This window comes from Ochotona princeps, chromosome 3 (genome assembly GCF_030435755.1).
Source record: "Ochotona princeps isolate mOchPri1 chromosome 3, mOchPri1.hap1, whole genome shotgun sequence".
In the NCBI taxonomy this organism is placed as follows: domain Eukaryota; kingdom Metazoa; phylum Chordata; class Mammalia; order Lagomorpha; family Ochotonidae; genus Ochotona; species Ochotona princeps.
The window spans coordinates 11,106,553-11,120,471 of NC_080834.1; the positions used below are offsets into that span (position 1 = coordinate 11,106,553).

Consider the following 13,919-nt stretch of genomic DNA (forward strand, 5'->3'; position numbering starts at 1 on the left):
TGTGTAATTAATATTTGCGTGTAAAAGCATTTGGAAACCAGTGAACATATCTGAGAAATCCTTCAAGGAGTAGGATTCCAAATGAACTCATCACAGTTAATGGTTGGATAAGTGTGTGCTGTTTTAGTTAGTGTTTTGGAAGCCCACCTCTATTTGTTGTTGTTCTGTTTCAAGCTCTGTGATGTGGTTTGAAAGGTCCTGTGGAGTGCTCTGGTGTCCCAGGCATAATATTGGCGCCACACAGATGGAAAGTCCTCAGAAGTAGGCTCCAAAAGCCCCATCAGAAGGGGAGAAAGCCATTGTTGGAAAAGCTATTTATTTATAAGGCTGTACATTTTACGTGTGTTCTATTAGATCCTTCCCTCACCAGACTGTGGGCAAACAGCTTAGCATATAAAGTTTAGTTCACCTTAACAGCACGACCCAACCAGTTGCAATTATATTAACTGGTAGAGACTGTGAAGTACCTGTGCCAAGCTCTTCACTTGCTGTGCCATTACAAGGTAGTCGGTAGCGTTCTGCATCCTAGAGATGCTGCAGCAACGGAGCTGCTCCAGTGGCCCCCCAGGTTGTGTCCCACTTGAGGTGGGCTGTCTTCTTTGATGTCCCACCCATGGACTTGTTACTTATCCTGGGTCTCTGGGCAGCCGGGGCTGGTTTGGGGCATCTCCTCACTTGATCCCAGCAGGAGAATCCACTCTCTAGACCTCCCCAGGGCCAAAATTATTCCTATTGGTGCTTTGAAGGAGCCAACATCACCAGCGACCTTAGCTTCCAGACAATGGCTTGTACAAATGTATTTAGGGACCAGACGATGTCAAGGGGGGTCCTTGAGGACCAAGGGCACAAATATGAATTACGATAGGCATGGATATTTGATGAATTATAAATTCATCAGATATAATAAATGCAGAATGAGATGCTGCATATTCTCAACTGGACACTCACAAGGTTTCTTAATGATAGGCCTCATGGTGTAACTTACCAAAGGATAGATCTGTGTCTCCTGCATTATGGAATCATCTGGATGTAGACGTGTGGCTGTGTTGTGTAAGTGGATGGTTTGGCATTAGCTGGTCTGGAAGCCGCAGCCCTCAGATGTCCCTGAGTCACCGCAGGAGATATTGCTTGCTCGGACAGTCTGAAAAACACTCGTTCATTATCCCAGTCCTGTGCGCTTGATATCCCTGTGGGCTGACCCATATACCTGTTACAGGTCTGACTGAGGAGGAAATTTGATTTGACAGCTTTCTTCTTAATATTAGGAATTGCCAAGTTCAAGGCCAAAGGAGTAGCCCTACAAGTGGTCCTGTGATCATAAGCTGGAAATGGAAGAACTCTGGAGACGCGTGTGTCAAGTGGCCTATCTCGGGGTCAGCTGTCGCTCAGAGCTTGCCACTCCAGCATTGCCCTGTTTCCCGAATGAGTCAGGACGCTCAGTGTGTGGAGTGCTCACGACAGCCTCATGGGCTAGGGACGTTCCTACTCTCGCTTTCCCCACCCTGTTTAGCTTCGTGAAAACTGAGGCGCTGGGAGAACTAGGATGTGGATACCTGGGAAAAACTCCTGGTTCTGCTGGATAATGTCCCTTCTTGTCTTACAAGTTGCTCTCTAAATGCAGTATTTCACATATTCATGTTGGTCTAACACCTTGTGGGCTGAAGCACACTTGGCTATGCACTGTACTTGGCTCGTGAGCAGTTAGTGCCCTGTCTCTACTGTTGCACTGTGAATTGGCAGGGCAGGGCTGGTGGGGAGGGGGCTTTGGGCCCTCGCAGGAAAGCCCTTCAAGGAAGGTTGGAACAAGCCTTGGACCCACACAGGCCCTTGCCTGGGAGTTACTCGCTTCCTTTGGATTCTTTTATTGTCTGCACCCAGCAGCCTTGCAAGGGACAACTTTCTATTTTTACAGATGAGGAAATGTAACTAAGTTAACTAGAAGTTGGCAGGATACGTGGAGGAAATGTAACTAAGTTAACTAGAAGTTGGCAGGATACGTGGAAATTCTTTTCCATTCCGAGCTTAACTTCCTTCTCTAGTCTAGTCCTTTGTTAGAGCTAGGGGTTCAATGACCACTGATTCTTGAATGCATCAAGGACCGAAGGTTGGCAATGCTAGGACATTGCTTTGGAACCCAACAAAGGGATATTTTTCTCATTGAAAAATATGGTTGGGTTGTGTGTGTATGTGTGTGTAATTCTGTGTAAGATATTAGGTGGAGATAACGCATGGCCTTCCAGGGAAAGCGGTGCAGGTGGCAGGGTTGCTAGAAGCCACAGTAGGTGGTGTGGTCGGTTCTTGGGCTGTGCTTGCCTAGGAGGAGGGGAGGTAAAGATGCTGGTACAGCAGAGAGACTTTGTGAACTTCCCCATGTTCTTGAGCTGTATGTCCTAAGACAGACCTTCTGCCTCAGGAGAGTGTTTGCCCAGAGGAACTCTTTGGTGGCAGGGAAAAGAAAAACAGAGAGTGAGAGAAACAGAGAAAACAGAGAAAAACAGAGAGAGAGAGAGAGAGAGAGAGCGAGCGCGCCTGCCTTTGGTTTCTGCTTTGAGTCAGAAACATGTGGATTGCTGCCTCTTCCCCCCTGGGCCCTTGGATGCTGCTTCGGGCCTCCTGCTCACCTGGATACTTTGGACTAGTTCTTTCTGGTTTTTCTAAGGCTGCAGTTGGTTCTGCTTCCCTGGCTTGCTGCCGTTAACGACTCGGAAGCTTTGTCAATGAAGACTCCAAGACTCTACTTGGTAGCAACTGAATCAGCCTCTTTGTGCTTTTATATACATGTATTTAAATGTTCAGGTAATTAACACACATCAGGTGTGGGGTCCCCACCTCTCTTGTCTTCCTGTTGTGCAGCCTGTGCCCTCACACTTGGAGGAACTTTCGTCTTCAGGCGGATGTTGCACTTCCCTGCCCTGCCTGCCCGGCCCTGTCCAAGCGCTCAACTCTCACCAGCTACTGATCTCCTGTCTGTGACTTAAGGATGGAAATGTCAGGGGTGAGGCTGCTAATAGAGTGATGGTATTCAGAGGGCTTCCTAAACCTGTTATAGAATAGCACATACTATGGCTAAAACAACCGTGGTGCGTGAAACCCGAGGAGGAGGAGCACAAAAACGTGACGTTGGAGTTCTTCGGGGCCTTCAGCTTCTTTCCAAGGCTTCACTAATGTTTTCACTATGAGTGTCAGTGGTGAGAGGTTTATTGTTGCGCTGACTTCTGCCACCCTCTCCCCTTAGCAGGGCAGCCCTCGCAGCAGGTCTTCCTCGTCTGAGTGGCTCACGCTCCGCCGGGCCCCAGGCTTCCTTGACTGTGGAGCTTATGGCGAAGTGGCATTTTGTGAGCAATTCAGAGAAGACACATTCCCACCAAGGACTCAGGTTGGCGCTGTCGGTCTGGGCTGGGTGTTTTGTGGATGTACTTCAGTGCAAAGATTAATGCACATGTATTTTTCTCTGATAACATTATAGGTATACATCTGATTGGTGTTTGAAAAAATATTTTAGCCCGGCGAATAATATTTTTTTGGCTATATCTTCATGTAATTAGGTATTATGAAATTTAGCAACACAGATACTGGGCATAATTCCATACTAGACAAAAGGCATAAACCTTTTTATTTTGCAATTCAGTCTTATTTATGTGTTATTCATAAACCTCATTTTTGACTGCATTCTGATTTCCAAGTTGGTGTGCTCAGGGGAAGACAGGCTATGTCTCTTGATAATCTGTTCCTAGCATATTTCTTTCGCCTCCTTCATTCTGTTAGCCAAAAGTGTAGTATACTCTCCAGCCTCGTTCTTATTCTGTGTAAGCTACTTCTCCAGGGCAGTGCGCCGGGGTTAGTGTTAAAGGACTCATGGGGTTTCAGCGCTGAATCGTAGGTGCTTGGCTCCCAGGTCCCCTACCTTCCATGTTTAGGGACTTTCTGACAACACCCTGGTACATACATCATCTTTAGAGAGACGGAAAAGTTTGTGGATTCTGCTGCCTCTTTTGGGAGCCAGGTGACGATGCACTGTAGAATCAGTCAATCCAGGAATACCTTTCTCTTTCTTTTCTTTTTCTTTTTTTATTTTTTAAACCATAATTAAGATGAGAACACTCAGGTTGGCATGGGCAATGCAGCCCTCAACAGATTGGTACTTTCTTTCTCCAGTTCTCCGTGCTCTGGTGTAGCTGGAGTGCCCTCTGCTCAGCAGCAGGTGAACCCGGCCACGAGTCAGCAAGGCTCCTTGCTTCCTGGGGAAACCTGCTTGTCATTTCCACTGATGATGCAGGCCGCGTAACCCTTCTGTTCTAAAGCCAGAGCATCGGCAGCAGCGTCTGTGGCCATGCGCTGCTCATCCAAAGTTTGAAGTTTACACTCATCATCCTCTTCGATGAGTTTTTGGCAGCACGAGGCGGGAAGCAGACATTTAGCTTCATCTTGAAGTAGCCGATCCCCTGCCCGAAAAATGTTAATACTAACATAAATAAAGGAATAGGGGAGATGATCTCTTCTTTCAAGATTGTTGCTACCAAAAAATGAGAGAAGAAAGCTAAAATAGTCCGTATTTATTTTCCTTTCATTTGTGGTATTTTGATCTCTGCTCAAGTGTTCCATGTTCCCTTCACTGCACTCCCATGTCCTTTTGTGGAATTCAGAGATGAAGATACTGTGGGAGTGCGTCCAGATGACTTTTTTCCCAGACTATCCCATCCCCCAACACAACATGCTGCTGTGGTCACCACTCCCACCCTACCCCATGCTATCACGCACACACACACACACACACACACACGCGTGCATGCACGCGTGCACATACACACACACGTTTTGTTTCTCCAGCGCCATTTCCAGGCAGAATGCCGCTGTGTGAGTAACGTGACTGGTTATATATAAACATCCCCTGTGTATTCACTCTGCAAACAAAGTGACTTTAACACATGTCATCCCAAAATACATCTGTTATTGTTTCCAGTGAGTTTCCATCTAACTTGTCACCAGTTGGCCATAAAGGCTACCTTTCTTACATCTTGATTTCATAAATATTCCATTTGGTACCCTTACCCGAAAGTTCAACTACCCATGATGCTTAACATTCTATATTTTGGAATCCTGATTGTTAATAACAACTCAATGCAAAAACAACACACAGCGTTTGTTACTGTAGCATCCCGGCTCTGCCACAGCTGCCTCACTCAATGCCCAGGCACCAGTGTACTTTGGTCCTCTCACCGCCTGATGTGACTGAGTGCAAAGACGCTGTGCCACGGTCTGTAGTGTTAAATGTTTACCTAAATACGAACATTCCCAGTGTGTTTCTTACGTCGTAGCCAATGTTTATTAGGTTACCTTTTTTTTTTAATTAAAAGTTTTTACTAAGAGACTTTGGGATGTTAGCCTGGCAGTGAAGTGCAAAGTAGGTGTGTCGCACTTGCCAGTAGCAGCCTCCTGGCTGTGCAGGCGCTGGGAGCTGCAGTGGATGGCCCAAGCCGCTGGGTGCCCGCCTGTCAGTCACTCGGGAGACCTGGCTAGAGTTGCCGGCTCCCAGCTCTGGCACTGACTTGGCGCCAAGGCAGGCATTTGGAGAGCAAACCAGTGGATGGAAGCTCTCGCTCTCTATCTCTCTGCTACCCTAATAAATAAGTTAAAATTTAAAACGTTGAAAATAAATGGAAAACGGCTGTATCTGTTACTGATTGTTTACAAGTATATGGAGTGTAATGGCTGTGGACAGAATCTCACTAGACGTTGAGAAACAGACTGGAATGAGAAGGATAAACATTACATAAAAGTAAACAGTTATTGAAAGAAAGTGGGTTTGGAAATTTCCCTCCAGGAACTGGAGGGGAGCTGGCTTCTGACAAGCCTCTAGGAGGGCTTTGCTACGCTGTGGCGCGTGTCCACCGGCAGTATGGGGCTGGTGTGAGGAGGGTTGTGGCGGTAAGAAAACATAACGTGCAAAATCTTAAAGGCTGTGCTGGTGTTTCATGATTCAGTGTGCCAGGAGGTTGTTGAGCTTTGTCATAAGGTAATTGAAAATAAGCTTTAAACAAGTAATGCAGGATTTGCGCGTGGCCATGCCCTTTTGTGTTTCCACCTTTGTCAGGAGGGTGAGGCTTTGAATGCTGCCCTGGTCTGTCCTCCCATTAGCAGCGATGCAAAAGGAGGTAAGCCACCTCACTCGAAGACAGTGCCATTTTTCAGAGCCAACTGGCTGACAGGCAGGAGAGTGCCTTGGCAATTGTGGATTCCTTCATCTCAGAGTTAGACTTGGTGCACAGATTTCTGGTGCGGTACCGCCACCTTTTGGCACATTGAAAGTAGTAGCCTTATAAAATGTGCAACATTTACAGACATTTTAAACAGTTCACAGAGCCTCTCCCCTAGGTGCAGGTGCCAGTTTGCAACGCTGAACTGACCATTGCATTCCAGTCAGCTGAAGTGCTTGCCAAGTTTCCACATGTTGAGAATCAGAAGGAATGAATTTTCAGTCCATGTTAGGTGAGAATCAAAATATGGCACTTTTCATGCGGGTGAGTGTAGTTGGGGGGCAGGATGCAGAGGAAGCAGCAAACAGTGTTTTCCTTTTTGTTCCCAGCCCTGACAGCTGTGTTGCTTCTCATGATCTCCTCTACTCCCAAGCCTTCTTCCCATGGTCACAGAGCTGGGAAGTGTCCCTGATGCTGCCCCGTTGGCCGTGGGTTTCTGGCGTGGCCTGTGTTTTTTGTATCAAGCCTGACCAGAAGAGGTGCCTGGTGGTGGTGTTTTTGCTTCGTTCTGGTATCCCCACGGTCTGCTAGATATGTAGAAGTATGTGTCGAGTGAATGTGTGACCAGGCTAGGAGTGAGCCAGGGAATACCCCCGGGTGTGCGTGAGTTCTGTAGCCAAGTGATCTAAGTGTCATGATAGAATTAGGCTGAACACAGTGATTCGTCCTCTGCTGCTTTCCTAGGCCATTTGCTGCGTTGGAAGTAGAGCAGCAGGGACTCGAACTGGCACCCATATGGGCTGCCAGTGCAGCATTGGGAGGATTATCTGGGTGTACCACCATGTTGCCCCTCACAGTCACCTGTCAGTGCTAATCTCTTACGTCTGCTCACCCTCGCGCCTGCTGTGTGGGGTCTGAACCCCTCAGCTGTGGAATGATTCAGCTTGGGGCACGTCATTCAAGAGATGATGAACTTTCCAAGATTATTTCTGAAAAGTGCTCTAACTACCTGCCTTTTCAGTAATTGGTAGAACAGGTTAGGAAGCTGAGCTCGCAAAGTCAACCGAGACACGTGAGCGGAGATGAGCTTGGGAATGTAAGGAAACCCTTCGCAGCGTGGCTTTCCCTGAGTCATCCTGATGAGCTGAGGCTGCTTGCTCCCCCCGTGGTCATCTGTGGGGGTGGGAGGCAGAGTTCAGAGCGCTTAAGGGGAGGGCTTGTGGTTGTGACACTTCTGGGAACTCGGCTGAGGGTTAACTGAAGTCAAAGGCAGTGCTGTGGGTGTTCAGTGTCAGTTTTTGTCCCAGCCCAAGAGCAGGCAATGTCAGACATTGTGGGAATGCATTATGTTCTCTTTGTAGGGAACTGATAGAAGCTGAACGCACTTGCTCATGGTTCCAGGTTATGGGAGGGCTGTGTGGTTATCCTGAGTCATTTAAAGTGCTTGGTGGCCAGACTGGGAAATGCTTCATGCTTTTCAGGCAGTGAATGCTGCACCCAACGGCATGTCTCGCTCATTAATAACTGTAGCACAGCAGTTACTCTTAGGCTCCTTTGAATGCTGTGAGTCATCAGTGAGGCTGCATCTCCGTCAGTGGCTTTCAGGAGAGACACAGTTTGAAGTTTTTGAATGGGGCTTTCAAGAGCAGCTGCACGATTGGTTTTGTCTGATCCTCAGGGATCAGTGGTGTTGCGGTGCGAATGTTGTGTCCCCAAAACTGACAGCGCGATCCAAGCCCCAGTGAAGAGGAGACGAGGCTGTGTGGAAAACCCTGTGGGAAGGGGGTGGGATCCTCACGATCCCTGCTTGCCCCTTTGCTCTTCCACTGCGTGAGGACCCTGGAAGGAGGCACCACCTGGGAGGCATCGGTCCTCGTAGGAGCTGGGAACAGGTGCCTCCAGCTGCAGATGTTCTGGTAGAGCAGCAAGAAGGAACCAAGACAGGTGGGTGGGATGAAGACGCTTGGTCTGCTTGTCTGGCTTATCAGAAAGGATGGATTTCAGTCATTATTAGCACAGTCGATATGGAGCTTGGATCAGGGCCTGGGTAATTCTAATCTTTTGTACTCCTTGTAGGCTCAGCCCTCATCAGCCTCTCTGAGGAGAAGCAGAACCTGCTTGGAGATGGTATTAACCTGACCCTTCTGTTGGCGTTAGGGTCATTGCAGTGGGGTCAGTGCAGTGGCTTAGCAGGCTAATCCACACCTGCAAGCATCTGCATCCCACATGGGCGCCAGTAAATGTCCTGGCTGCACCACGTCCCATCCAGCTCCTTTCCTGTGGCCTGGGAAAGCAGCAGAGGATGGTCTCCCATATGGGAGACCTGGAAGAAACTCCTGACTCCTGGCTTCAGATAGCTTCAGCTCCAGCCTTTGCCAGCACTGGGGGTAGTGAACCAATAGATGCAATATCTTTCTCTCTGTAAATATGGCTTTCCAATGATAAGTAAATCTTTTTAAAAAGGATCTGAGCTTTGATAGCTGTGTGGTCAATCTAGTGATAAAGGGATGAAATGATGATAAAAATACATGATTTATTAGCTCCACTTCATTTTCTCTTCATACTGTGTATTATGTATTATTTGTAATGCTTGTTAAGTAATAAGGTCGAGTTGGGAGAGTTCACCTAGTCTTACTGTGTTACTAGAAGCTATTTCTGTTCATTATACTTGTGACTTAGCTAATCAGCAGGGCATTGGTAATAACCAGTTTCTACCTAGAGGAATACATTTTATTTCAGATCTGAGCTGTGTTTCAAATCTGAACTTTCTGGAGCCCATCTGCCTGCTTACAGATCCGATGATCAGTTCGTGTTCACTGTGTGACTTCTGGGAAGGTGTTTTTCTTCCATCTGTATCCAGGACTTCTTCAATGATTGGTCATCCCTACAAGGATTGGTTGTACAGGTTGTGTTCTGAAAACAATGACTCGGGTAGGGAGAGCTCAGTAGAGAGTGACTGTTTCTTTAGAAAACCACCATTCATGGTTAAAGGCATTGGAGCAGAATATTCAGGGAACTGGGGAAGGAGTGAAAATTAAACAGTTCTCTCAGTTCAGATCACAGCTGTGCTGGGACTCAGTTCTGACCAACTCCAAGACCCTTCCTTGCTCAGGAAATCCCGCTGGCTCTCACTGGGCCTGCGCTGGAGCAGGGGCAGGGCTGAGCATAGGCTGGCTGTGTCCGTTGCTGCAGTGGACATGGATTCGCAGGTATGATTTGGAATTGTTAATTGTGATGATGGGAGGAGTGGAGCAAGGGATGAGGACAGAAGAGGACCCCGACTGGCAGTGTCTGGGTGAGTGGTGACACATTAGCTGATTTCCAAGTGTGGGTTGTGTCCTTGGGTGGGTGGGGAGAAAACACAGTGGGGCCCTGGTTGTACCATGGGCTTTACCTTCAGGCTCCTGGGCACTTCACTGCCCAGCCACGTTCCCTTGGTCCTGTCTGCTGCGGTTTCCTCATTGATAAACTAAGAAAAGGAGACCTACATCATAGGCTGGAAACTGTAAAGTTTAAATGCATCAAGTGCTTAGGACGGCGACTAATGAATACTATGTATAATCTTATTATTATCACTAGGGGTTTGTTTTTAAGATGTATTTTTATTTATTTGAAACACAGATTGAGGTGGGGGGGCAGACAGAGAGGTCATCTGTCTGCTGGTTAATGGATAAAATGGCCAGGGCTGGGACAGGCTGAAAACAGGAACCAGGAGCTTCTTCCAGGTCTCTGACATAAATGTAGGAACGTAAAGACTGGCCATGTTTACTGCTTTGCCAGGTGCCCTAGCAGGGAGCTGGATTGCAAGTGCAGCGCTGGGACTTGACTCACGATCCATATATGGAATGCTGATGTTGCAAGTGGCAGCTTCACCTGCAGTGTCACAGTGCTGGCCCCATTATTAAGTGTTGTGCGTTTGTGTGTCTGTGTTTAATATTTTTATTTGAAAGCAGGGTAACAGAGAGAAGGAGAGAGAAAAGATCTTCTATTTGTTGGTTCACTTCCCCAATGGCTGCAATGACTGGAGCTGAGCTGATTTGAAGCCAGGAACCAGGAGATTATTTCGGGTCTTCCACATGGGATCAGGGTCCTAAGGTCTTGAACCATCCTCTACTGCCTTGCCAGGCTATAAGGCAGAGAGCTGGATGGCAAGTGGAGCAGCCAGCACACAAACCTGGATGATGCCACCATAGAATCTTAGCCTTCTCTGCCACATCACCAACCCCTTATTAACTATTTTTAACTTGATGTTTTTAGGAGTCCTTGTGGGAGATAGCAGTTCAAAGGAAACACAGAACTTCCAAGTGGGTTTTTGTGCCTGTGTAAAGCTGGATCATGGGCGTCAGGGAAACCATTGCTTTGGTGCATCTTGTGGCTTTTGTGGGTAGGCAGTAGTGGGATGAGAAGCATCGTTGATTTACTGATTGATGAATGCCATCTCTGCCTCCCAGGATTCCCGGGACTGTGTTCTCTGGAGGTATGGTGGGTTCCATGTCTCCCAGGGTTGGGTATGTCCTTCTCTGCACAGTTTAGATCAGGGTTCTCAGGAGGATGTTACAACCCCAGGGGTGTTTTGTTGCATCCTGGGTGTTTGTTTCATTTGTCAATATCTGGAACCCTGAGTGCTTGTTGTCTTGGAAAGGGGGAGGCTGTCTTTGACAGCAAAAGATTTTCCCACACTTGCCCTGGGTGTAGGCCATTAAACTTTCCCACGAGGAACAGACCTGTTTATCGATGTTTGATGCTATTTTATGCATAACTTGTTGTGTTTTTTTTCCCTAGTTTTGTTTAGACAAACCAGTTTCACAGGAATGTAGTAGCTGTCTACTAAACACCGTTTTGATTCAGAAGCTTAATGAGTTACTCGTTTAGGAAAGCCACATTAACAGTGATAAGCGTATAAATGCCATTTGGGTCGTAAGTTATCTTTGTGGAATGAACATAACCATGTGTAGATGCATTTGACCATCTCATGTTTAGTGAGTAAATGGGAACTTCTCAAATACTAAGTATTTGCAAACTTCATTATTTAACATTTTATGATAGATTTTCCTTTATGTTTCACATACTGATAGACTTCTCCCAATTCACATTCTTTTTTTAATTTTGTTTAGTCTTAGTTGACTAGGGTACAAAAGGTCAAGGGCTACTACAGGAAAGTGGGTAAGACCGTTGTTTCCACACTAATATTATCATTTTTTCCCCTGTGTCTGGGGTCAGGGGAGAAACAAAGGGAGAAGCCCACCCAGCCTCCCACCCATCCCAGGTCCCCAATGTGAGGCACACTCCCGGGTCCTGCTCAAGCAGTTTTGATAGTTCAACAGTTTTGAATTGCTGCCAATCTTGCTGTTCCAATCAGGATGAAATCTATTCAGAATCCACTGGCTGACACAGTCTGTTCATGGTTATTATTCTGAGATCAGCAGTTCAGTTTGTGGGATCTCCAAAGAAACTTTGTTTGAGATGATCCCAGACCTGATTCTTGTGTGTGCTTGCCAGTACAGGGTCCGGCATCGTCCAGTTGCCCCAATCCGTTTATGCACATTCTTGACACACATGTATTTAGATTATTATGATTATGACATCAGTCTCAGAAACATGATTCAAATATTTTGTGCAGCATTGTTAACTGAGTACAAAATATAAACTTCATCTCCAGCTGCCCAGTTTACAAATTACCATGTAAATGAGGGACCAGTCATCTCACTTCTTACACGATCAGTCAGCTACTCTTCCACACACATTCATGATTCAGTTCCTGCAAAATATCATGTGCCATTGATAAACACATCACATTTGGTTAAAAGAGATCCCCGGAAGAGAATCAGCAAAGACGAGGAATGAAGGGTGATGATGCGAAAAGTGACTTTTACATCTAACGTTAATGGGATTACAGAGGGGCGGGGTCAGTGTAGGAATGCCGGACCTCCAGACGTGCTGCCGGCTGAACCTGTTGCTCTCACAGATGCTGTGATGAGACAGTGTGCCAGAAACAAAGTGGTGCTGTCAAGAGACTTCACATGATAGGAGCTCTTGAGATATTTGACAGTGCTGAGAGCATCAAGGATAAAATGCTCCAGGTTGACCACTTGAGAAGGCATAGAAATGGTGTTTGCTCTGTATTGTGAGTTACAGACTGAGGAAAGCAAGTGTTCTACAAAGACATGTGTAACAGTCGCACATGGCTAATTTATTGTTGGTCACTGCGGAATAGCTTTTGGTGTTACTGCAACGACTATGGTTTATGGGCATGGCAGCGGTCTTATGCATGTGATGCAGTTTAATAAAAACTGCTTAAAAACTATCAGAGGCTGAATTGCATGCTTCCTGCCAGTCCCACTTCTGCGTGCTGTGTTTCAGTCTGTGTAGGCGCACATTCCAATGTGTGCACAGTGCTGTTGGCAGTTCTTACATGTAATGTTTATACTCAGAGTTAGGCATGGGGGCTCTGGGGAATCCAATGACAATTTCATGCACCGTTATCCAGTAACCAGGATGGATCTAATCCTACCGTGAACCTCAACTCCAACAGCTCTGATGAAGATAACTCGGTGATGATCGTAATTCTGTTGTGTGATTCAACAAGGAATCGATCAGTTTACTCTTTAAGGTTTGCTTAGAAAACTATGGAATTTCCAGCTTAGTTCTCTAGCTTCAGTTGTTACATAAGGAAATGTGTGTGATCTAAAAGCAAGCCATATTTTATTATTTTAGATGAGTTGTTTTTGTTGTGGTTTATAAATCTGAGTGTATTCAGAATGGCCATTGCCACTTCAGCTTCATAATGGCTTACTCCTTACTCTTTGATTTGTAATCATAATTGTTCACTTTTGAAACATCCGTAAGTCACACATCATTTTTTTTTTATTAATTATTTTGCATTATGTGACAGTTTCATAGGCTTTGGGAATCCCCCCACCCCTCCCCCTCCCCTCCCCCCTGGTGGATTCCTCCACCTTGATGCAGCATTACAGTTCAAATTCAATCAAGATTCTTTCCTTGCAAACATATACCAAGCATGGAGTCCAGCTACTTATTGTCCAGATGGGTTGAACAGTTTCTTGGGGAGACCATTTCTGGTCCAAAGTTAGAGCTGGTAGAATATCATCCCAGTCAATTAAGAGTCCCAATATAACATCAACAGCAATTTGCAATATTATGGAATTGACATGGTTTTGAGTAACCAGTATGTTAAAAAAAAAAAAAAAAAAAAGCAAGTCCTAACCACAACCTATGATTTAGCTCATTGACATTTAACTTTTAGTTTATATTCAGGACCTGCTGCTATATACCTTAAAATGGCTATAAGGTACCATTCAGCTGTCTCGTGTCTATTTCATTTTAGTATTTAGCCATTTGTTGTGTTGAAGTATAATTTTGCTGATCTTGGCAGATTTTAGGATAATCTAGACTGGCTTGTAACTCTAACAAGATATTTGTCGACATTTAAGGTGCAGAACATGTTTTGGGGGGCGGGGTGTGCAGGAAAATCCTCAACACCATGGTGAAGAGTAACTAATCTTTGTGTCCCACCCAGCGAGGCATGAGCCAATCCACGCCAGCTCTTTCCTGTCAGATTTCAAGCTCTGCTTTCTGTTGTTTGTCTACTTATTTTAGGTTTTTTTAGTTTGTATGATTGTTTGTTTGCTATGAGGGGTTTTCGGAGCGATCCCGATGGTCACTGCGAGGGAGGGCGGGGGTCGAGAGGTGGAGCCAGGCTCGGAC

General features: G+C 46.1%; 1 protein-coding gene and 1 pseudogene across 4 annotated transcripts in view; one reads left to right on the plus strand and one right to left on the minus strand.

Annotated features, from left to right (window-relative positions):
• Positions 1 to 13,919, plus strand: part of MED12L (mediator complex subunit 12L) — a 327,308-nt gene that overhangs the window by 174,836 nt on the left and 138,553 nt on the right. The window lies entirely within an intron of this gene.
• Positions 3,635 to 4,602, minus strand: LOC105942612 (small ribosomal subunit protein eS6-like; annotated as a pseudogene).